The sequence below is a fragment of the Sminthopsis crassicaudata genome, chromosome 2 (genome assembly GCF_048593235.1).
Source record: "Sminthopsis crassicaudata isolate SCR6 chromosome 2, ASM4859323v1, whole genome shotgun sequence".
Taxonomy (NCBI): domain Eukaryota; kingdom Metazoa; phylum Chordata; class Mammalia; order Dasyuromorphia; family Dasyuridae; genus Sminthopsis; species Sminthopsis crassicaudata.
Window position 1 is genome coordinate 611,002,446 of NC_133618.1, and position 25,108 is coordinate 611,027,553.

General features: G+C 39.7%; 1 protein-coding gene across 3 annotated transcripts in view; it reads right to left on the bottom strand.

Annotated features, from left to right (window-relative positions):
• The window catches only part of CRTAC1 (cartilage acidic protein 1), a 188,228-nt gene that overhangs the window by 118,855 nt on the left and 44,265 nt on the right, over nucleotides 1–25,108 (bottom strand). The gene's annotated exons all lie outside the window — the stretch shown is intronic.

Below are 25,108 nucleotides of genomic sequence, written 5' to 3' on the forward strand. Positions count from 1 at the left end.
AGAGAGAGAGAGAGAGAGAGAAGAGAAGAGAGAGAGAGAGAGAGAGAAGGAGAGGGAGAGACAGAGACAGAGAGAGACAGAGAGAGACAGAGAGAGACAGAGACAGAGAGAGAGACAGAGAGACAGAAGGAGAGAGAGAGAGAGAGAGAGAGACAGAGAGAGACAGAGAGAGAGAGACAGAGAGACAGAAGGAGAGGGAGAGAGAGAGAGAGAGAGAGAGAGAGAGAGAGAGAGAGAGAGAGAGAAACAGAGAGACAGAGAGACAGAAGGAGAGAGAGAGAGACAGAGAGAGAGACAGAGAGACAGAAGGAGAGGGAGAGAGAGAGAGAGAGAGAGAGAGAGAGAGAGAGAGAGAGAGAGAGAGAGAGAGAGAGAGAGAGAGAGAGAGAGAGAGAGAGGAGCAGCCTCTGCAGAGATAGCTACACTGGCTGTGGGGGGGGCTCCAGGGAAACTGACAGGTTTTGGATTTCCTCCCCATTCTGGATCAGTGAGGACAGTGTAGGATCCTAAGGCCGGAATTTATGCTCCACACTCAGAGATAGGAAAAAAGACCCTTTTCTTCTGCTTGATATATTAGTAACGACCTTAAAGCGTCTGTGAGGCTGAATGAATTGGTGCATTTCGCTGCATTGGGAAGCAGCTGCCACTGTTCAGACAGGAGGAGGGAAGGATGGAGGGGAGGGAGAGAGAGGAAGGGGGCAGGGAGACATTAAGGAGGGAGGGAAAGGCAATGAGAGAGAAAAGAGGGAGAGAAAGAGGGAGACGAGAGGAAAAGAGAGAGAGGCAGAGAGCAGGCAAAGAATGAAAGGGAAAGGACCGAGTGAGGAGAGACGGGATCGAGGGAAGAGCGTTTTCTCAGGAGCCAGAAGCCCGGCGCAAACCCCGACAGTTGCTGGGCTGAGATCCATTCCTGGGTGGCTGTGGAAGGGTCAGCAAAAGGGGAAGGGGTGGGGGTGGAGAGACACTCCTGTGAAATCTGGTTAAATGGTAGTGCTTAAGGGCCCTTTGGAGGAATCCAATTCGCTCCCAAGGAGATTGTCTACAAATTTATATGTCGGCATTTAACACAAAACGCTTCTGGACCAATCCCAGAAAGGAAAGAAATCGCAGACCCTGGTTGACTGCTTCCCTCTCTTCTCCCTTGGTCCCCCTCCCTCCATATTCCCCTCCATCCCCCACCGAGGAGCAGAGATGGGAGAGGAAGGAAGCTCCTTAGTTCACAGACTATAATTCAGAAGCTCTCAGCTTCCTCCCTTCCCCTTTCCTCACTAAAGATGGGGGCAGCTGGGGGCCAAGGAAGGAGACTTTCCAGCCCTTTTTCCTTTTTCCTTGTGCCAAAAATGCTCCCTTGTCTTCATTAGGGAAGTTACTGCAAAGAGTCCAACCTTATGAGCTTCAAAGGAAAGGGAGGTTTAACCCTTTCACTACTCCGGACAATGTGGGAGCAGCGAGAACTATATTGTGGCTTTGTCCTGCGTTCTGGAAGAGGACCGGGATATCAGGGAGGGGATGCCATGACATGCAAGCGAATTGGATGTGACGGAAGGAGGGTTTGCAAGGTCACTGGCCTCACTTCCCCCCCAGGAGCCATCTGGGTCCAGTGGCCGATATAGATCAGGATGATTGGAGATGGCCCAGGATGCATCGGGAGACCTTGGTCCTTGTAGGCTGTAGTGACATGTTCTAAGGCCCTTTCAAATTCCATTGAAAAAGATTACATGATAGTGGTCATGATGACAACAATATTAATAGCTTACAATTTAAACAGTGCTTTATGATGAATAAGCACTTTACACGTAGACTCTCTTTTAACTATTATAACAACCCTTTGAACCAAAGAGCTAAGAATTCACAGGTGAGGAACCTAAGCTCTTGAGAGGGAAGCTACTAGCCCAAGCTCACTTAACTTCCTTAGTTTCTAGAGAGAGAAAATTAAAACTTGTGCCATCTGATAGAAATCTCACTCTGCTGTGTAGTTTCTCGCTCAAGGACCCAGGAGGCTGCCGTGAAAGGCTCTGGTGTGTCAAACCCTGGGCCGATGGAGCCCCAGTGAGAAGCCAGTCTGCAGAACATCTGGAATGAAGTAGCTTCATCCACATTATCCAGGCCTAGAAGTGAGTTTCCTTTCTGCATGTACCAGGAGTTAAAGACCTGCTGGTTCCCAGCGGTGCTCATCCTCCACCTCCAGCCCAAAGAGAGCATACACCCAGGATACATCCCTCCTCACTGGTAGAGGGAACCGAGCTCCCAGACCAGAGTTCTTAGCCGGCTTTGTGTTATGGACCTTTGGGCCTACATGTGAAAACTATGGGCCCTTTCTCAGAATAATGTTTTTAAATGTACAAAATAAGCCATGCAGCATCATTAAGAAAACTGTTATGCTGAAATAAAGATGTAATTTTTTTCTCAAGTTCATTGATCCCCTGAAATCTAACTCCTTCTCTAGAGTCTTAAAGTCAATAGATCCTCGTCACTAAGCCTGCGAAGGTTAATTAGTAATAACATAGCTCCCACTCCTGATGCACGCTAGCTGCCTGTGTGACCCTGGATAAATCACGGGAGCTCTGTGGACCTGTGTTCTCAGCAGGAGGATCACTGAGGTGCTTTCCAGCTCTGACTCGTTTCTGCTGGTGCTCTCCCTCCCCTTCCTGCACAGCCCTCCTTCTCAGTGGTCAGCCTCCCAGATCCTTCCTGCCAGGGAAGTCCCCCACAGGACCAGGGAGGGTGACACTCCAAGCCTACCACCAAGGCTCTTCACTTCCAATGACAACCCAAAGAGAGGCTGTCCCATCCTGGAAGCAGCAGCTGGATGGAGTCAGGAGGACTTGAGATCAAATACACCCTCCAATGCTAAGTAATTGTATGGCTCTGGGCAAGCTCAGTTTCCTCATATGTAAAATAGAGATAATATGAGCACCTACTTCCCATGGTTGTAGAACCAAATGGGATTTTTGTAAAGGGTTTACAACAGTGCCAGGCAATAGTAGGTGCTTAATAAATGCTTGTTTCCTTCTTTCTGCTACCAGAATAAACCAGGGAAAGAATCTGGCCCATCACAACCAAATACTGCCCAATTTGTGCTAGAAGGTAGTGAAGACTCCTATTCAGGGAAATACTCTTGGAACCAGAGGCAACTGAGACCCCAGGCTTTCAGTTTTTCCCCTTTAAAACAAGGGGAGGGTATTTGGTCTCAATGGCTTCTGAGGTCCCTATTAGCTGTATGATGTCATTCATCTAATCCCAGCCTCCTTCTTGAGGAGCAGAAAAGCAGTGAGTCCATTTGTGGTTCATTCCCTGGATAGCTGATTAGGTACCCTGCTTGTTTATAAATAGCCACCAATAATAATAATAACAATCTGTTTCCACAGATGATCCCATCTGAACCTTAAAACAACCCCAAAGCTGGTAAGTGGGGTCACGACTATTGTTCCCATTTTAATGAGGAGGAAGATGAGAGTCAGAGAGGTTACTTGATTTGTTCCAGTTCACACCGCGAGCAAATGACAGAGCTGACTCTATAAATTCACATCTTTGAATCCTAGCCCTGTGTTCTTCCTGCTCTAGATGAAAGAACTCCAGGAAAATACAAGAGTCTCAGTCAGAAAGAAGCCCAGAAGCTGTCTGGTCATAAGGTCATTGTTGTTGAGCCATTTCAGTCTTGTCCAACTCTTCATGACCCCATTTGGGGCTTTATTGGCAAAGATACTAGAGTTATTTGCCATTTCTTTTTCCAGCTCATTTGACAGATGAGGAAAGTAAGGCAAACAAGGTCAAGTGATTTGCACAGGGTCACAGCTGCCCATAAGGTTACAGGATCATCCATTAGGAGCTGGAAAAGATCTTGGACATTATGAGTCTATCCTCTCCTCTCCTCATTTTAGTATTAGTGAGTATTGCTATGTGACTTAACAATATTGTTAGGTCTCAGTTTCCTCATCTATAAAATGGCGACATTGGAATCCAGGTCTTCCTGATGTGCTCTATCACTATTATCCATGATGTTTCCAATACATATACAGCTAACAAGAATCTCTCCCTCTGTGATGTACCCAACAAGCAGACATCCAGTCCTTGGCTGGAAGACCTCATGATGGACTTCCATCGATTCTCCACTGTGGGGTAATTCTTTTCAAGAAATTTTTCCTTTGCAACATCCAGTCTGTTACTTTTATTTTCATTCGAGGTGTTTAGAGTTCAAGGAGGAAGCTGCAGAGGCAAAGTGAGACTCGGACTGCCTCCACAGTGAGGAATCTCCCCTCTTTGGAAGTCTCTACCAATAAAAGTTCCATTCAGATATGGTTTGGTCTAGATGGACACCAAAATCCTTTCTAACTCTGCAATTCTATGATTATTCCTTGAGCTTTGAAGAAAACACTGTGTGCTGTATTATGTTTAAAGAATAAGGAAATTAAAAAAAGTTATTTCAAATTTAAGTATAATTAAATAATGGAGGTATCTAGATAGTGCAGTGGAAGAAAGAGAAATTTAATCTGAGTTTGAATCCTACCTAGTTGTTACATAAAGTCACTCAACCTTGCTCAGCCTTGGTTTCCTAATCTATAAAATGGGGAATAATATAAGCAATTTCACAGAGTTACTGTGAGTATCAAATGATGTAACAGATGTAAATTGCTTTGCAACCATTTAGGTTTCTATATAAATTCCAGCTAATATTCTCATATGTTTATTTACCTATTATTATATTTATTTTACATCCTAATATCATTGGTTTTGTTGTTACTGTTATATAAAGCTCACTCACTTCAGTTATCTTGAGCCCAGGAATCGTTTCTATCTGAAGTGCTAAGTACTTATTAGCAACTTCCATAGAAACTATAGTCTGACCTTTGGGGTGAATGTCACAGCAAATGGCAGATCTATTCACTAAATATTTCTGTGTTGTGAATATTGACCTGAGGCTTCCTTCCTAAATTAGAAATGGATTCTCCTGAATCAGCACATTTGGAGACAATCCCTTAAAAGTGGGGAAGGTCCCAAGAGTGCTTTGGCCAGTTATTAAAATGACCTCGCATGTAAAGATTTTTCATGAAAATGATACAACATCTCTTTAACTAGAGGCAAATTGTCATGTCTGGAATAAGGGCAGCAGTTACAAGAAGGGCACCTGACTCTGAGAGTAAGATTCAATAGCGTCTGGAAGTCCTGGTTGGGACCTGCTTTCTGCTCAGTCGTTATGAGTCAGAGCATCACACAAAGTCCCTTAATTTGGTCTACTAAGTGTCCATCCCTGGAGAATTATCTCCTAAGCTATTGTTCTTTGTAGCTCGACACAAGCACTATTCAAAAATATTGTAAAGTATTTCAAGAACCTCCTAACTTCTAAGCATTTGGGCTGACACAGTTAATTGATGGTTATAGAGCTCTGAGAAACATAACACTCCAAAGGTTTGGGTTCAAACTCTATGGTTATTTGAAGATAATAATATCCCTGATACTCATCTACCTCAGAGGTTGTTTTGAGGAATGTGTTTAATAAAATGCCACATAAATGTGATGTCATCAAATTGTTATTCTTTCACACATAATGGAACTTACATATTTACTGAATGAAAGGAGGGAGGAAAGAAGGAAGGGTATCAGCTGCCTGGAACATGCAATAGGATGCCTCAGGAGGCTTATAGGGCAAGTCAGTTGAAGGTCCTGCGGAAGGTCTCCTGACCTTATTAAATGCTCGTTGAATGATGTACTGAGGGAAGGAAGATAGAGAATGTATTTCCACCCTGTAGGAGGTGGCTTTCCCTGCCCCACACGTGGCAGATACATTTTACACTCTTCTCCACATCACCTGCTCTACTGAAAATGTGATATAATAGGGGTAAGAAGGTGAGGCCCTCTCTTCCAATATATTGGACAGGCCCTCATAGATCCATCTCCCCTTGTGGGAATTGCCCCTGAAGGTCCCAGTCCAGCCAATCAGGGTGGGGATGCCTCCTGTCCTGTCTTTGTGCCTTTGTACTGACTTTTCCCCTGCCCACAACGATCTCCCCTTTTACTTATGTTTCCATAAATGCCCAGAATTTCTTCAAATCTCAGTTCAAATCCTGTTTTTTGCAGGTTCCCTCAACTTCTAACTGCTAGTGCTTTGACTCTGAGATTACCTTCCATCTACATATTATATGAACCTAGTTATTTACATCTTCCAGTTAGAATATATGTTCATAGAGGGCAGGAATGTTTTGTCTTTATATTCTCGGTGCTTAGCACAATGCCTGGCAATTGCTAAGTACCTAATAAAGGCTTATTGATCGATTGCCCTCCTCTTCTCCCTCCCCAGGCTTTCCTCCCTTACATAGGAATAAGGAAACCTTCCTGAATCAACAAAGAGCCTTATTCCTGAATGGATGAGGGGAGGTTGAAACACTGGGGGTGTTTAGACTGGAGAAGACTGGCTTGAACATGACTACTTTGTTCCTGTTGCTCATTAGCTGCATGACCTTGAGCAAGACAGTTTTAGGCATGTCATTCTGAATATCAGTATCATTTCAATTTAACCAATGTTTATCGAACACCTATGGCCTACTCAAGTTAGGTTTTTGTTGTTGTTGTTCACTTGTTTTGATCATGTCTGACTCTTTATGACCCCATTTTGAGGTTTTCTTGGCAGAGATACTGGAGTGGTTTACCATTTCTTTCTCCAGCTCATTTTACAGATGAAGAAACTGAGGCAAACAGGGGTAAGTGACTTGCCCAGGGTCACACAGCCATTTGGGGTTTGCATGGCAAAGATAATGGAGTGATTTGCCATGTCCTTCTCCGGCTTATTCAGGCTTGAGGAAGAGACAAAGATTAAGGTAAGACTCTGTCTTCAAGGAGCTTTCTTTCATTCTCGGGTATGGTGGGGAAATCATATATGTACAAATCGGCTAGACTAAGTGACCTTTCTGGTTTTAAGCTCCTATGATTCAAGTTTGTTCAGCTTAATAGGGGAGGAGCAGTTTGATGAATAAGGTAGTCATTACACCATCTTCTTCTGGGAAGGAGAAAAGCAAGAGGAATTCTGGCTTCATAGAATTGGTTTTGCTATTGAGAATGAAAGCCTAAACTAACTCAACAAGTTCCCTATTGGAATTGATGAGTACCTCATGACTCTATATCAAACTGGCAGGGAACCAATATGCCACAATCATCAGTATGTATAGTCTGACTCTGGATACTGCTTTCAAGACAAAGGAGGAATGTTATAGCAGACCGACGACTCTGTCCTTCTGATGTTCAGGGGCTGAGGAAGGAGAAGAGGTGGAGGCAAGAATCCAGGCTTCTGCATGATTTAACGTCAGAGTGTGAAGGGATTTGAACCTTTGTAATACCGTAGTCGGTGAGGGAGAAGAGGAAAGGTTAATTGCAAAGACACATTCTTCTTGACAAATGGACAGATCACAAACCAATCTCTAGGGGATAAGGAGGAAAGCACCTCTCTCAGAGCCAGAAATGGTCTGGCTTTGAATCCCATCTCTGACACTAACTCTGTGGTCACATGAAAATCATTTAAACTTGTTTTCTTTATCTGTAACATGAGGAAAATAATACTACCTCACGGTCAGCTGGGTGGCAGTGAATAGAGTGCCAGGTTTGGAGTCGAGAACTTTGAGTCGTTTGCCCAAGGCTATGTCATTCTCAAGGTCATGCAACTAGTTAGCAACAGGTACAAAGTAGTCATATTCCCAGTGTGAGTTCAACTGTGGCCTGAGACACTAATAAATTGGATGACCCTGGGCAAGTCACTTAACCATGTCTGCTTCAGTTTACTCATCTGTAATGAATGGGCTGAAAAGGAAATGGCAAACACTCCAGTATTTCTGCCAAGAATACCCCAACTAGGTCACGAAGAATTGGGATCAACTGAAATGACCAAACAATAACGAACTACTCATAGGGTTGTTGGGAAGATCAAATTAATATTTTTGTGGAGAGAGTAGGGTCCAGATCTGCGAATCCTGCTTCAGATTCTCACTAGCTGTGTCATCCTCTATCTCATCCCCATTCAATCAGCTCCTGTGCTTTCCTATCATTTCCAGGATCAAATAGATAATCCTCTGATTGGCATTCAAAGTCCTTTGCAACCCAGCCAACTCCTACCTTTCCAATCCTCTTACACTTTACCTCTTTCTCCTCCATCCCTGTCCCCACAACCTTCCCTCCCCATGTATTCGTGACCCAGGGATTCTGGTCTCTTCACTCCAATTCCATGCCAAAAAGCAATCCCTCTCCATTCTCCAGACATTTTCACCCAATCAATTTAGATGGATAATATTTGAATCTAGCCCTTCCTGATTTCAAGGCAGTTTCTCTACCCATTCCACCACTCAGTGCCTTTCTTTGCAAACTTGTAAGTGCTATCTAAATGTCAGCTATTATTACTATTATGCCAAATAAAGCATCATGGAGTTGTTTTTGAGCTAAGCTAAGTTTTGAGGCATTTGAGGTATCCTGTAGCAGTATGAACACTGGACCAAAAGTCCAGAGCTAGACTATGGTGGGGTGACTGGCATGGAGTATATTTGCTCTCTTCTGTCCTTATGACGGATCCATGTGATAGAGTTCTCTTTCCCCTACTATTAGAACTCTCTACTTCCTCCTCAGAGGTTAAGGGCCATCAGCTAAGCCATAGGGGGACTCTATTGGCCATCCTTGTCCCCCGGCATGACTACTCCCAGAACAGACTATGTTCTCCCCAACCTCCCTCCTCATCTCTTCCCTCTCTCATCCCCCACCTCTACCCTATATTTCGTCTGCTAAAAGTCATCTTAGCAAGTGACAAAATCATCACGCGGGAATGCCATGTACTGGGGATAAGGGCAACAGTTACAAGAAGGCTGTCTGGCACCCAGGAGAGATGGGAGGGCTGAGATTCAGTCGCTATAATTAAAACTGAGCAAGAGATCTGGGTTCTGGTCTAAGTTCTGCTCCTCACTAACTATGTGATCTGAAGCAAGTAATGACCTCAGTTTCCTTATATGCAAAATTGGGGTAACAACATATGCTTTGCCTGACTCTCAGACTTATTATGAAGATAAAGCATGATAATTGATGTAAATAGACTTTGAAAACTGTAAAGTGCCATAGAAATGGAAATCAATATTATATAAATGTCCATGCCTGGGGTTACGAATATTCTGTTATATAAGCCATGCCAAGAACCAATAGATATTTTATAATATATTATAAGATATGAGACTGACTAATGACTCATTTGCTTGGTTATGTCTCTTAAACAGAATCCTAAATGGCAGAGTCAGCTCCTTGCTTCAAGAGGTGATCTATTCCCTCATCTGTCCTGATAGCACTTTATATTTATCTTAAATACTTTCCTATTCTCATTTGTATTCAGGCTGAGCTTCCCTACTAGATGGGAGGTGGGGATAGGGGCTGTCCCCCAGTACTTAGCAGTGTTCTGCTCACAGTCAGCCCTTAGTAAATGGAATGGATAACTCTGGAAAAATTATCTTGATCAAAAAGCAGTGTCAGAGGTCTAAGGACCTGGTCAAGGACCTGGTTCAATCAAGTCCACTCAGCCTTCAGAACTTCAAGATATCCAAAGCCATAGGCAAATATGGGGAAAGGAGTAGGGGGAACATCCAAGGATGTGTGTGTATTGCCTATCCTATTAGAATCCAAGTTTTTGGAAGGCAGTGTTTATTTTGATTTTGTATCTTCAGCAGCCAGCACATAGTAGATACTCAATAAATGCTTGATTAATTAATATATTTCACTTATTGTATTTCATTTTTCCCCAGTTACAAGTAAAGATATCAGCGTTCATCTTTGGAAGATTTTGAACTTCAATTTTTTTCCCCTCTCTCTCTTTGCTCCCCCTTCCTCAGGACAGCAAGAAAAGTGATATAGGCTATACATATCATTTTAAACATATCTCCATATTATTCATAATGTGAAAGAAGAATCAGAACAAAAGAGAAAAAGCATGAGAAAGATAAAACAAAAAAAATTAAAGAAAGTGAAAATAGTCTCCTTCAATCTGCATTCAGACTTCATAGTTTTTTCTCTGAATATGAATGGCATTTTTCATCACAATTCTTTTGGAATTTTCTTGGATAACTGTATTTCGGAGAAGAGATAAGTCTATCATAGTTGTTGATCATATATTTCAGAACTTCACAATCTATTTTTGTTCAACCCTGATAAGGAAACTAAGGCCCAGGGAGATTGTCATGCTCAAACTTATATAAATACTAAGTGGCAAAACCTGGATTTGAATCCAAAACCAATAATCTTTCCGTGTATCGCAATGCCCCAATTCAAGGAAGATCCATTCTTGGAGAGTAGCAACATAATATGGAGAAAAGAGTATTGAATTTAGAGTCAGAAATCTCAGTTTAGATACTGGTCATTGTGATTCTGGGCAAGTAACATTATACTCCAAGCCTCAATTTTCTACCCATAAATGGGGTAGTGTTACCACAAAGGGTAGCCATGAGGATTGAATAAAATGGTGTGCAAAATGCAATGTAAATCTCAAAACTCTATACAAATGTCAGATATCATTATCAGCATTTGGCAAATATAGCAGGCAGGAAGAAAGCAATTGGCTTGCTCGCCATTACAAATCCCCTAAAAATCTGACAGTACAAATCTGGAGACTTTCCCCAGTGACAATTGCCGTAGCTGTTGCTAGCAGATTCTGTGTTGAGAATCTCGGGATGTGGTACAAATTGAGGAGCACGAGAGCTGCCCTTCTCCTCAGCCTTGTGCATTCCCAAAGCTCTTATCTTAAATACAACACACGTCACCATCCTCCTCACTGCTATTTCACCTGTTGATCTTTAGTCATCACATAGTTTCCTCTGAGGGATTGGTACCCATAGTGCTTTGAGGTTGGACAAGTATCAGCTGGCATTGAGTAGGATTTCTTTCATCAGTGTCTCATTAGAAATAATCAATTTGATTTTTTTCTTAATCTACCAAAGCCATACTCTAAGGCAAACCACTTGGAACTGATCATTCAACAACCATCTTTGAGCACAAGGATATTAAAATCTTGTGACTTTTACCAATTGCATATTCATATGCAATTGCATACACTTTCATATATTCTTCATTACCTGGTCTTGATATCTCCCCATTAGACTATAAACAACAGGAAGACCAGGACCCTGTCTATCATATTCTTTGACTCTTTTTTTTACTCAAATGACATATTATAGCCAGATGTGCTTTGTTATCTGTAAAATAATGGACAAACATGAGCTATTATTACTATTATCCCACCATCAAGTACTTTGCACACAATGGGTGCTCAATAAATGATGCTGCCTGACTGGCTCCATCAAAGCCACCATTATTAATGTCAATGAAGAGGCTCTCAGATTCACCACCAAGAACCATGCCTGGGTTGATGGGTATAATGAAGAGATATTGGAATTGATTGACCCCAAGTAGAAGGCTTTTAGCACCTGGCAAATTGACATCAACTAAAAGTGAAAGAAATTGAAGCCTCTATTAACCAAGGCAGAAGCTCAATGAAAAACTCATAGCATGAAGAACAGGATGGCAAAATGCAAGTGATATAACATACCACCAACACCTTTGATGGGCAGAGATGTAAGTGCCCAAGCCTTAGGGACTGATGTCCTTGAGCTATAGTAATGGAGAACTGCTAAGGGAAAAAGCTGTCACAGCACTATACTTTCCAAAGACCCTAATTAAAACTCAGTTGTGGAAGTGAGTGTTTTCATCTCTTTCTTGGAGCACCCAAGCAGAAGCATCTTCAGAATACCATTGATTCTTGACATAGTAAGGAAAATCATCCAGCAGAGAAAAACCAGACATCTAGGGCCATTGACATTTTTGCTGAGAATTTCTAAACCAGGGCAAGAGAAATGCAATTTTTCTGTATCCTCTCAGCTTGGAGTGCCCAAGGACTCTGGTGTCCTCCTGGATGTTAATCATTTTTAAAGAGATAAGTCCAATATGGAAATTTGAGATAATACATTACTCAAAAGTATTCTTAAGAAAGCTAGATATTACAGTATATGAAACACTAAGCTTAGAGTCAGGCAGACCTGAGTTCAAATCCTGACTCGGTACTTAATTGGTACTTAAGTGTCTTAAATACAAAATAAACAGCTTCCAGAGGAAGGGGTGAAACTCATGAGCTAAAAGACTTTGTTCAAACATTCAGAAACCTCAACTAAGAGTATGTACCTTCTCCCTCTGGAGCAGAAAAAGGCAACTAGTGAGAGATAAGAAAAGAGAAGGGGAGATGGAGCTAGGTGAGAAAAAATCTGACTAGACTGATGTAGTCTTTTAGACTTCTAGAGATAACAATCAGTATATTAAATTACTCAGCCTCAGGTATCTCATCTGCAAAATAAGAAGACTGGTCCCAATGGCCTCTAAGATCCTCTAGGGTCCTTTTCGGGAAGAGAAGGAACTGTCCTTCAGTACCAGGAAGCCCACTTGTTTTAGTCCTCAATCTAGGTGTCCCATTGAAGCAGGACTGACTCCCTTTACCTCTTGCTAGTTGCAGGGGGAAAAAACAGACAATGGGAGCTAATTTGGAGTGATTTTATTTAATTAACAAAAACTGGTAATTGATCATTAATGGGCATATCCTGTTGAGGATTAGCACTCCCACCTTGATTCTTCAAGAAAGGCTGTGCTCTACTCATAATCCCTGTGTTTTCTCAGATCAAAATAATCTTGCCTTGTCATCCACTGTCCTCTAATTGTTGTTCTTTTTATTAAGATGTGAGCTTTTTGGGAGGAGGGAATGTCTCACTTTTAAAATTTGCATCCCTTCAGCGCTTAACACAATATCTGGCACATAGTGAATCCCTAAGTGCTTTTTCATTCATTCTTCATTAGTTCTTATTCTAATCAAACATGTTGATATTTATATCCTTCATTACTGTTTTGGCCAGAAATTCTGAGTGTCTTTGCCTCCTAGACTGATTTGGTTTTTGTCTAGGTAAAAGAGGCTATTCTTTGCCTCAGTTCTGACTTAGCCTTAATCACTGAATGAGTGTTGTCTCAGTCATACCAAGATCTATTAAAGACCTTAGCTTAAAAAGGCCAAGGACTCCCACTTTATCCAGGGCCATCTCCAATCATCTTTATCTATATCTGGCCACTGGATCCAGATGGTACTGGAGGAGAAAGTGAGGTGACTTTGGACAATCCTTCCTCACATAAATCCAATTCACTTCCATGTGGAGAAATCACCTCCCTGATGTTATGGTCATCTTCTAGGACAAACAACAACAGTGAATGAACAGGAAGACTTAGACAGTGAGTCAATGTCTAATCCTATAAGCTTAAAATGAGATTAAAACTAGTTTGGATTTTTGCTTCAGGACTTTTCCTGAAATGGTCGAATAATCTTCCTAAGTGTTCTTACTGTCATGGTCCATTAGCTCAACCACAAAAAGGTGAAGGCAAATCACTCAATGGATAATAAATCTCACTTGAATCTGATCTAGCTTGAATAGCAGTCTAATCAAGTACCTGAGCTCCAGAATACTGCTGATGCTGTGATATCCAGAAACAGATCTTCAGGTAAATGTTGCCATCTTTCCTAAGACATATAATAAAATGCAAAGGAATCCACTTTGGAGATCATGAGCCTCCCTATCACATTCAATCCACCATACTTGATAATTCAGATGGAGGGAGACTAGGAAATTCAGAAAGATCAATCTTACAAAGATCAACATCAGTTAGCCAGTCCACTTAACAAGTATTTATTAACTTGCTACTATATGCCAGGCACTGTGCTAAGTACTAAAGATACAAAGTAAAAAAATGAAAATAAAGCAGTCCCTGCTCTCAAGGAGCTCACACATAACATGAAGACTCTGAACATGTATAAACAAATCACATACAGGATAAATTGGAGCAGAGGGTCAGTAGCATTAAGGGAGATCAGGAAAGGCTTCTTGTGGGAGGTGAGAGATTGATGGATCTTGAAGAAAGTCAGGGAAGTCAGGAGACAGAAATGAGAAGGGAAAGAATCTCAAGAAAGCAACCTGAGTGTGTCAATTTAAATATGGTTATCAGAAAATCACTGTTCGAAGATCACAACATTCAATGTATAGAAAGGCTATAGCTTCACTAGGCACAATAAATAATGCTGCTACCCAGACAACAATTGTAAGAGCTAAGAGTTCTAAAGAAGTACCATCCACTTTATCTGCTAAAAAATACTCTTCAAAATCATTCATCATACATGCACATAAGCATCACCATTCTTCTGCATGCTAGGGTCATGATCCTGATCAACCAGTGCTAATTCTGCTCATTACATCATGCTGTTTGCACTCCCTGTGCTAGAAACCTGAAATGAGTTTACTTTTCTCTGCTTGATAAATTCAAGAGAATAGCAGAGAAAGAACTTTAAGACATAAAAAGCAAAAGATACAGGAGTAATAATCACCTCTCTGAGCAAGATTATTTCAGAGGATATATTATGAGGACACTAGCAAGCACAATTTCCTAAAGTAAGAGGAGGAAAACTAAGTCTAGGAGAAATGAGATAAAGCAATCAACAATCAAATACAATCAAACAATCAAATGTTGTGGATGGGCAATTTGTCCCAGATATGGTGGAAATAGTATGAGAGGAGGCCTACAAGATAATATAACTGATTGAAGGACCCAGAACTTATATATTCAAATGAGTATTGTTCTTACAAGTAGGGCAATGGAAAAAATAATAGTTTGAGAGTCAGGGGACATCAGTTCAAGCTCCAAAACTCATTTCTATCTATGTAACTTAATTTCCATTTACCTTAGTTTCTTCATTGCAAAATAAGGAAATTTGACTAGATGGCCTCTGAAGTCTCTTTCAACTCCAAATCTTTGAGCCTATGCTGCTCTTGCTCCTATCATGTCTTGAATTTCCCTCTGGGAATAGCCCATTCTTTTAAGCAGGCACAATGGCAGCCAATCTTGTTCTTTGACAGTGGATTTGATTTCTGGAAATAACTAACTCATTCAGAATGAAGAGTACTAAAGGCTAGCATACCAGGGAATACTGTTTTGGGTTAAAAATAAAGTAGTAGTATATGTAAGTGAACTGATTTTCTTGTATGACCCCACAACTGCCTTTGAAGGCAATTCCAAAAGAGATTTTTCCAAAACATTTTGGACAATGGCAACATTGAAATAAAAGTATGGCCTTCCAAATGGATCCCTAATTTATAGGTAGAATATTTTGTACGTTTGCTTTAAAAATAGATTTACCTACAAAATATAAAATTAGCCATGCCTACTTCAATATGGGGGGATCACCCAAAAGACATCATCTTTTTCTAATGAGCGATTATCAAAGACACTCAGCTTATTAGTCATTCCACATTTTTTCAGCCATTTCTGATCATCTCTTTGCTGACCCTTCATTTCCATCTCACCAGGAAGCTAGTGCTATAAATACAGATAAAAACCTACAAAAAGAGAGCTCAGTTCTTCATCAGCTTCTAACAAGTATAACAGGTGTTTTTCATATTTACTATAGGCCATGTCTGGCTGCCAAACTGAACACATACTTTGCTCTAGTCACTGTAGCTAAATGAAGCCAGGAATGAGAACAGCTCCTGGTCTATTGAGGAGTAGACTCAGTTTTACAGCATATTCTCCGCTCACTGGGATGTCCATCTCTCATAAAAACAATCTCTAACTCAATGCAGAAATCAGTATTTTTTTTCTCACATCCCTTCGTTCACAAGCCAGCCTATTCTCACTGAATCCTGATAGCATCTTGTGCTAGAAAGCTCCAGTGTACCCATTCCATTTCCATACTAGGTGCAGATGTGCAGGGCTAAAACACACAGCTGCCTCCCCCTCTATCCTCTGCTGGCAACCTTTCTGAACTAGCACACCAGAAAAAGGCTATAAAGGTCTGTCTCAGCCAATTAAATTTTTTTAATGGTGTCACTGAATATTCCCATTGCATCACTGCATGGGACTCAGGGTAGAAGTCTGTAAAGAAAGCCTTGGAAACACCCAGAATGGTGGTCTAATCATTGCTATGAATAATGAATTCTTATACACCAAGTATGACCCTTCAGGGGGTAGGAATGAATAACATTTACATTCATAGAGGACTTTATGGTTGCAAGATGCTTTACATTCTCATTTGAGTCTAATAACAACCCTCTGAGACTGCGATTGTTATAAGTATGGGTACTACCTGCATTTGGACAGTCCAAACCCCATCCATACCTCATCCTATGTGATTCTTCCTTAGTACCATTATTTTTTAGCCATTATTTTGAAGATGAATAAAATGAAATTCAGAGAGGTTGGGCAATTTCTCAAGATCACACAGCAAGAAAGTGCTAGAGGTAAAGATTAAATTGAGGTCTTCTAACTCCAAGTATTATTTTTACTCCATTACATTCTTTTCAAAGGCAGATGAGAACTGACTGTGAATAAATAATAACTAGGATGAAGAGGATATAGAAATAACCACTGTGTTTTTCAAATCCCAAATTAGAATATGGTCTGACAAAGATATCCTTTTTGAAGTATCTCACACATAGACATATTTTCTTTTTTAAAATCAGTACTATCCCATTAGTTTTGGAGTCTGCTGGTATCCAGGGAAAACTACACCTTGATTGGACTTTTAGGGATATCTTTTCTCTTTCCCCCTTTTACCATGGAGCTATTCTTCAAATCTTTTTGCCTTCAGTGCACATCTGAGTAGGCAAACTTTCTTAGAAATATAGGCAAAGTTTTATTTGCATCTTTACCTAGGAATAACATGGCACCCCCATAGCTATTCCTAGTGGTTGAATTTGATATGTACCTGTGTCTGAAAAGCAGTGTAGTGTGATGGTATATAGATGGCATAGGGATGAAAGTGCTGTTGTGAAATGAAAAGATGAGTTCAAAATCTGTCTCAGTTATTCCAGCTGTGATCCTGCATAAGTTATTTAACCTCTCTCAGTTTTAGTTTCCTCATCTATAAAAGAGGATAAGAATAGAACCTTGGATCTCACAGAGTTGTTGAGACATATAAGATAACATATTTAAAGTGCTTTGTAAACCCTAAGGAGCTATATAGATATTTCTTGTTATTGTTATTTAGTAAGTACATTGAGCTAAGAACAGAGGACCTAGCTTTATGTCTTTGAGCAAATAGAGAAAGTTCTCTGAGCACCAGGTACCTTATCAGCAAAACAGAATTGATCCCATTTGACCTACCATACTCAGGGATATTTAGGGGGAGTACCAGATAATTATACTGTATTTGGTATCCTTAGGTAGACTTCATTCTTACGTCATCTATTTGCTTAATGTTATAAGATGAAAAAAAGAGACACTAGCTTACCGTTCTCTCTTTTTATCTCTTCTCATCAAAAAAAAAAAATTCAAACAAACCTTTATTAAATGCTTACGGTGCACAAGGCATTGAGGAGACAAGGATAAAAATGAAACAATCATTATCTTCAAGAAACTTATGTTGAACATGGGACAAAATGGCTTCCAAGTTGTGTTTTTTTCAGAATTGTTGCATTTCTACCTGTCCTCCCCCACCTTTGTACATGCTCCGTTCTTTGTGATATGAACCATGATACCTTTTTCCCCAAAAAAACAGTGAAGTCCTAATTATTCAGGTGCTAATTAGCTCCTGGATTACCTACACTCTTTGCTCCTCTGTTCTTGTCATATTTGCGATCTCTGAATTCCTTGTTATCACTTTCACCAGGGAAGGGCAGTGGTAGAAAGAAGTGGTGAATATAGCTGTAGGTTATCAGCTCTGTTAAAAGGCTTGGTGCAAGGGCAGGTTGGAGCTATTGGTAAGATGGAGATTTTCTCTAATAAACTGTGAATTTCAATTATCTAGTTTCCCTCTAAATCTAATTAGCAGAATAATCAAGAATCTACTGTAACTAGCAAGGGTTAAAAAAAAAAACCCATAACCTTTTTTTTTTTTTTTCTAAGTAGAAGCAGCATTTATCAAAAAAGAATACAGATTTAAAAAAGAAATTCTGTTGAATTTTTAGATGCAGTATATGGAAATGTTCAGTTTATAGCATTCCAGGCAAAAAAAAAGCAGGTTAATATGTAGCCAGCACAGTGTTTTGCACATAGTGGTAACTGCTCAATAAATGCTTTTTGAAAATTGTACTCTGGTTCCATATTATGAACAATTATGGGAGGGAAAGAAAAAGACTTTGCATTCTTTTGTATTATTAGTTAAAATTCAAGTTAATACTAGACAGTAAATCTGGACAAGCAGTCAATATCCCTCTATTCTGAAGTGTTTTGCTCATCCACAATCGAGAAACAGACCTTTTGTTCACTAGGAAACAATGTGCCTGCTTTTATTTTTAAATTCAAAAGTTTACTTTTAAAATAAATGTTTCTTATATGATGGAATTTTAAAAGTGTGTACAGAAATAGACTTCAGGTTTTTGAGGTCTGATAACTGACTTGTTATAAGATTATTATTAGATTGTGAGCTCCTTGAGCAAGGAGTGGTGTTTTGGCCTTTCTTTATATTTCCAGGGCTTAACATAGCACCTGGTACATAGTAAGTGCTTAATAAATACTTATTGATTGACTGCCTTATTGTTGCCTGAAAGTCCGTTTGATATTCATATGGGATAGGTTGCCCCACTTTTACATGAATGATTTGGGCTACCTCATTATCTAAGGCTGAAGGTTACATCTGAAACCAACATTTACGGAGACCTTTATTATCTTCAGCTCCTTTTGGAATTGAAGTTTCTTTATGACAAAACAGACCATGTTAAAAAACAAACTAGGAATCAAACAAAATCTTTACAATTTGTGGAAGCTGGGTTGCCTGGGCGTGAAGAGAGGATATTCTAGTCAGCACTGGGTCAGTGGCTGTGGTGCTGTCCATTAGTAAAGTGCTGACAGGCCTTAAAAACCTGGCTAAGGGCCTTTTGGGATCACATAGCCTCAGCCCCTAGGAAGGTACTTCAAAGGTTAAGGACAACCTTAGGATAAGTAGACAAGGACCCATAGTGAAGAATCTTGGAAAACTAGATTCTAACTGTCCTGGATAGAGGAAAGAAAAATACAAGTCGTTTCAAACATTTATTAAAACAACAACACATTTTAATTCAAGGAATACTTAATCACTATGCCAGATGCTATGGTTGCAAAGATAAGAAGAGAAAAAGACCTATTCTTAAAGAGCATAAGGTTATATAATATAGTGGTAGTGGTGAATGTATTATTGTTTGTGTGTGCATATTAAATATATGTTAAATATTATTAAATATTTAGAAACATTGGAATGGAAAGAACATTGGACTCTGAATCAAAAAGCCTATGTTTGATATTCTACTACTTACCATGTTATAACCTTGAATGAATCATTTAGTCTCAGCCTGTTTCCTCATCTCTAAAATGGGGACACTACAATTTGTCAGTCCCACCTGATAAGGAAAGTGCTCTATTAACTACAAAGCACTATAGAAATGTAAAAGACAATGATAATGGTTAATAATAAATTGAGAAAAAAGAAGAAAGAAGAAAATAATAAATTGGGAAGGTTTAAATAGAATATCATGAGAGATTTGTGAAGGGAGGAATAATTAGCAGAAAAGACTCAAGAAAGACTATGAACTAAAGTACCTTACTTAGGGTATTTGCTCTTTTTTATCTCATCTCTTTTTTTTTCTCCCTATAGTTTGATTTTCTAAGGAGGAATGTTGCTAACCTTCACAGGAGGTGTCACAGGAAACTTATGGTCAGAGATTCATCAGAAAAATAAAAATACCAGGCATTATACAATTGGCCATTGGTACATTTTGAGGAATGTCACCTTAGATTCTTAGAACATAGATGGTGAGAATTTTGTAAGACCTTAGATAGCATCTTTCTCTACAAAATATCTACAAACTACATTCAGCCTCTTCTCAATATTTATACATCTAGTTCAGGCCTCCATCATTTTTCATTTGGACTATTAAAGTGTTCTACTAATTGTTTTCTTACCAAAAATCTTTCTAGACCCCAATCCACCCTATTTACAACTGGCAAAATGCTTTCTCTTATGCATGTTTTTCACCATGTCACCCTTTATTCCATCCTAAATCTAGAGGTACTTGTTACATATAGAATAAAATATAATCTCTTCCAATTTTTTTGCAAAGCTCTTTATAACCTGGCCCAGCCTACCTTTCCAGTTTCATCATATATCAATTCCCATTCCTCACCCATAAAACATTCTCTGTGCTTTTGAGTTGTCCTTGTACCTGGAAAGTTCTTCCTTTCTCCATCTCATAGAAACCCTTATTTTCTTTAAGATTCACCTGAAGCTCTACCTTTTCCATGAAGCTTTCCCTGATGCCTCCAATAGCAAGTGCCCTCCCCATCCCTAAATTATCCTGCATCTATTTTTATCTTTTTTCCCCATATTGTATTTAATATGTTTATTTCATTTTCCCCAAAAGAACATAAATTCTTCAAGAGTAGAGACTGACTTTTTTTTTTGTCTTTAATCACCAGTGCTTAGTACCTAACAGGTGTTTAATAAAGTTTTGTTTTGATCCACTGATTATCTAGTCCAACTCTCTCATTTTATAGATGAAGAAATTGAGATTCAGAAAAGTTAAGTGATTTGCCCAATGTCACAGGGCTAGTTAGCCAAGTCTTTCTGGCTCCTAGATCGCAGCTCTTTTCTTCATATTCAGTTCCTTCACATAATCTGAAGCATTGTGCAGGGGGTCAGAAGGAGTCCAGACCAGCCAAAAGGATCAGCCCAGCAATGTTAGCCAATAACAAATGACTATTTAAGTCACATACAAAAAGAGAATGAGCAGAAGGCCTTGCACTAATAAACACTTAATAAATATTTGATTATTTGGTGACCTCAACATTCAAGGAAGTGTCTAAGTTACATCTTTATTTTGTTAAGTATTTGAAGATATTTTTATTCTAGACCCCCTCACCCTCCTTTTTTGATGTCCTGGAGTGAATTCCTATGCCTCCTATATCATTTCTTGCCCTAGTGGCAATAATTCTTGCAACAAAATGTTTTGTTAGAGCACAAGCTCTTTGTTGGTAGAGTTGCTATTGTATTTCTTTGTTTGAGGCCTTTTTATTTTTCCAAATCCAATCCAGGTTTTGTTCTACTTTGGTCTTGGTCAGGATAATAAATAGTTTTTCCACACTCAGTGGAATAAATCCATCAGCAAAATAATGAGTTAAATGCTATTCACAGCCTTTATCAAACCTTCAAAGTCTCCTTTCTGAAAAGGATCACCTCAGCAGGGGGTGGGGAAGAGGAATTGTGGTCTGACCTGCAGTACTCTGGCTAAAATAGGATCAACTTCCCTTGTAGCAAGGGAAGAGATTTGGACTTGATCCAAGGGAAAGCTTCCCCCAAATCAAAACAGTTCAAAAGTGACATAGGGTGATTGGTCATAGGTTCCCCCACCCCATCCCCATACAAAGTCAGCAAGCAAAGGATAAATGACCACTGCTCATGCATGTTGCAGGAAGGATTCAGGGCTAGGAATGGGTTGGAGAAGATAAGGGTGGAAAACTGGTTTTTTCTGCCAAGGGCCTTTTGGATATTTACAGCATCATCAGGACCATACAAAATTATCAACTTAAAAACTCCAGCAAAGGGAGGTTGTTGAACCTTGCTTTCAGCTCATCATCACCTGTGGTTGCCTTGGCAGGACCAGATCAAATGATTCATGAGTTGGACATTCCCCACTCTTGGATTAGATAGTCTTTGAAGTCTCTTCCAACTGAAATTCTGTGATAAGATCCTAACTTTAGTTCAGTAAATAATTATTATCAGAAATTCACCATTCCTTATAAATAAGAAGTTTTAAAAAATATTTGGTGGTCCTAAGTTATGGTAAGTAAACCCAGTAGGCACCTTCAGTGGCTGGAATAGTCCAGACCAGCTCCAGATCCTATTCCAAAAGTTAAGGATGCTAAAGTGCATGATTTACTTCATGTGCCAATAAAGGCAGGACCATGCTAGATCTTGGAATGCCCTTATTTCCTCAGCTCCCAGATGGCTTTTCAGGGCACCAGTCTCCACTTTTTGCTTACCTCTTAGAATAAGAGCAACTTGAGCACAAAAGGATACTGAGGAATTCTCTACTTTTGATCATGAGGTTAGTGCTTATAAATCATGTTCCACCCCAATTCAATCTGTCCCTTATGTGGCTGCCATAGTGATTTTCCTAAAATGCATATCCAATCATGATACTGATCTCCCCAGCCCAACCTAGTCAATACACTCCAGTGGTTCCCTATTACCTTTAAAATTGAATAAAAACTCCTGTTTGGCATTTAAAGCACTCCACAACCTGGCTTTGTATCCATAGCACAGAACTAGCACCTAGTAGGTATTTAATGTTTGGGGAATGAATGATGTTTAGAGTTGATGGGTAAGGGAGACAGAATGTTGTTGGATCTGCCCTATGAGTATGCTTCTCTAGTCCAACCCTGTCAAATGCCCATGACCTTGGATGGAATTTTTCAAAGCTGGGGTCTCAGATCTTCAATGATCCTCTGCCAAGAGGCAGCAGCAAATGGATTTGTTCCAAGGCAGGCAGCTTTATGCACAGACTTCTCTTTTCCTTTCCTTCTCATCCACATATTGCTGTCTCCACCCCTGCTCTTCGTGCCTGTGACACGGCGGCATTTTGGCAAAGTAACATTCTGCCATTTTTAAGCAGCCTTCCTAAACATTATATTTTCTCAAATCTTCAGGCATGGCTACTTCATACATAGTTTTTACCTAGCTGAGAACAGATGCAAATAAACTAGGTTAGATACGGCAAAATCTTAACAAAGGACTCTTCACCAGGGGTCCATGGATCCTCAAAGAAACCAGAAAAGAATTTTAAAGGGAGTTCACGAACTTGGATCAGAAAAAATGACCTCTTTATTTTTACTAACCTCTAACTGAAAATTAGCATTTTCTTCAATTTTGAATTAAAAGAAATCCCGAATCCAAAGACATTCTTTTGAGAAGGGATCCTATCAGAATGCCAAAGGTTAAGAACTCTTGAATCAAGTAATGTTTGTTTTTGTCACTCCCACCTTCCCACTCTTATTTCTGTCTCCATCATCCCCCACCTTGCCCCCAGCTCCCTGACCCAAAGATGAAATTGATCCAACATTTGCCAGTATAAAACTGGTAAGTACTAAATCCTTCTACACCCAGAAGACTGGTACGAGGTCATAAGAAAACAATTTAATAGAATAGGGGTTCTTAACCTTATATTGGGTTATGGACCACTCTCTTTGGCAGTTTGGCCTATGGACCCCATTTTAAAAGAATGGTTTAAAATGCTTAAAATACACAGGATTACAAAAGGAACCAATTATGTTGAAATATGGCTATATATTTTTTTAAAGCCCACAGATTCCAGCATAAGAGCCTCTGCCATAGAGAGATGATGAAGTTGGAGAGTGTATCACTCCAGAGCTAAAGCATCTCTGGTGGTAGAAGGAGGCTTGAGAGAGAAGAAAAGGAAAGCTTTCTCTTTTCTCAAGCTTATTTTATTCCGGGAATAGCCCTCTGATGAACTCAGGCTGTTAAAGATTCCGGCTGCATAGCCTACTCCCCTAAATCCCTTTACTTCCTTTCTACTGCAACTCTACCAGATTCAAATTCTTGGCCCTTGTTCCCCAAAATGGAGTGATTATGCTGGCATCTCTTAGGCTGGCCATTGCAGTCTCTTAGCCCACAGTTTCTATTGGTTCCATCCCTACCATTGGTATGAGAGGGATGTGTATAAGGGAGTGGATGGCTGGGTGGGTGTATGGGAGGGACAGGAAGCAATGAATGGAGGAACTTGATCCAATCTTTTAAAAGAAATTTGACAAATAGTCCCAACAGGGCATGTAATAACTCTGACTCTTATTCTCAATAGCCAAAATGGGTTACAACACCAACATCTAGCAATGATAACATATTTCAGAGCAAAGAGTATGCAGGCAGCATTGTACAAGGGAAAGAACTCTCCTTAGGCATAATAAAATCAAACTTCAAGTCTTGGCTTTTGGCCATTCTAGCTGTGCAACATCGAACAAGTCATCTGATATCTCTGGTTCTCAATTCCTTCTGCTGCGAAATGAGGTTCTTGATCAGAGTTGCTTAAACCCCACTCCCCCAAGGATATGTAGAGAGATTTCAAGGGATATGAATTTAGATGGGGAAAAAACCTAATATCTTTATTTTAACAAACCTTTGATTTCCTTTATAATCCTGTTATTCTAAAGGTTTCACCAGACTACCAAAGGGGTCCATAACAGACATTAAGAATAAGACCCCTTGGACTAGATAATCTCTCAAGTCTCTTGTGGTTGCAAAATTCTATAATATACCATTTGCGAATTATATTTTTGCAGATGAGATTTTAAAGTCATTCTGGTCCAAGTTAACAAGGACAAAATTCAAAACCAGTTTAAATGTTGTAAGCCAGCTTTTAATATTATTAGCTTCTTCTGAGGGGGCAGAAATAATGTTTTCTTCTTTTAGATTAATTTATTCTAAATAGGAATCATTTGGGCATTGGAAAAAAGCAAGAAAAAACTCATCTTTCTTTTTTAATTCATGAATAAATAGAAAAAATAGGTTAAAGACTGAGTTAGCTACACAAACGAATATTTTAAATTTCTGATGTCAATGTGAATGAAATTAACATCTTCTAAAAACACACATTTCTGATAAGGTTAAAAACCACCCTTTCTTTTGTTCAAATGATTATATATCTTTGGGATGAGGTGGGGGGGAGAAACCTTACAGTATACGTAAATGTTGCTTTACTTAAACAAAGAAGAGGCAGAGCTAGAGTGTGGTGAAAAGGGTCCCAGGTTTGAAGCTGAAGGCCTTGCATTTATATCCTGGTACAGCTATTTATTAGCCATGAGATACTGGGCAAGTAAGTCTTTTACCCTTCTGTGTCATCACTTCTTTATTTGGAAAACAAGGGGCTTGACTCTAGCAGGTTATGTGGGATTCAGCTCTAACCAGCTAGCAAATGATTTTTAAATTTTCACTGTGATCTTGAGATCACTTGATCTCGAGAACTTGAGAAACTACCAATTAGGACTTGATTTATTGTTTTGTTGATTGTCTAGACTTAAGAAAGTGATAAAAAAAAAGTGTTAG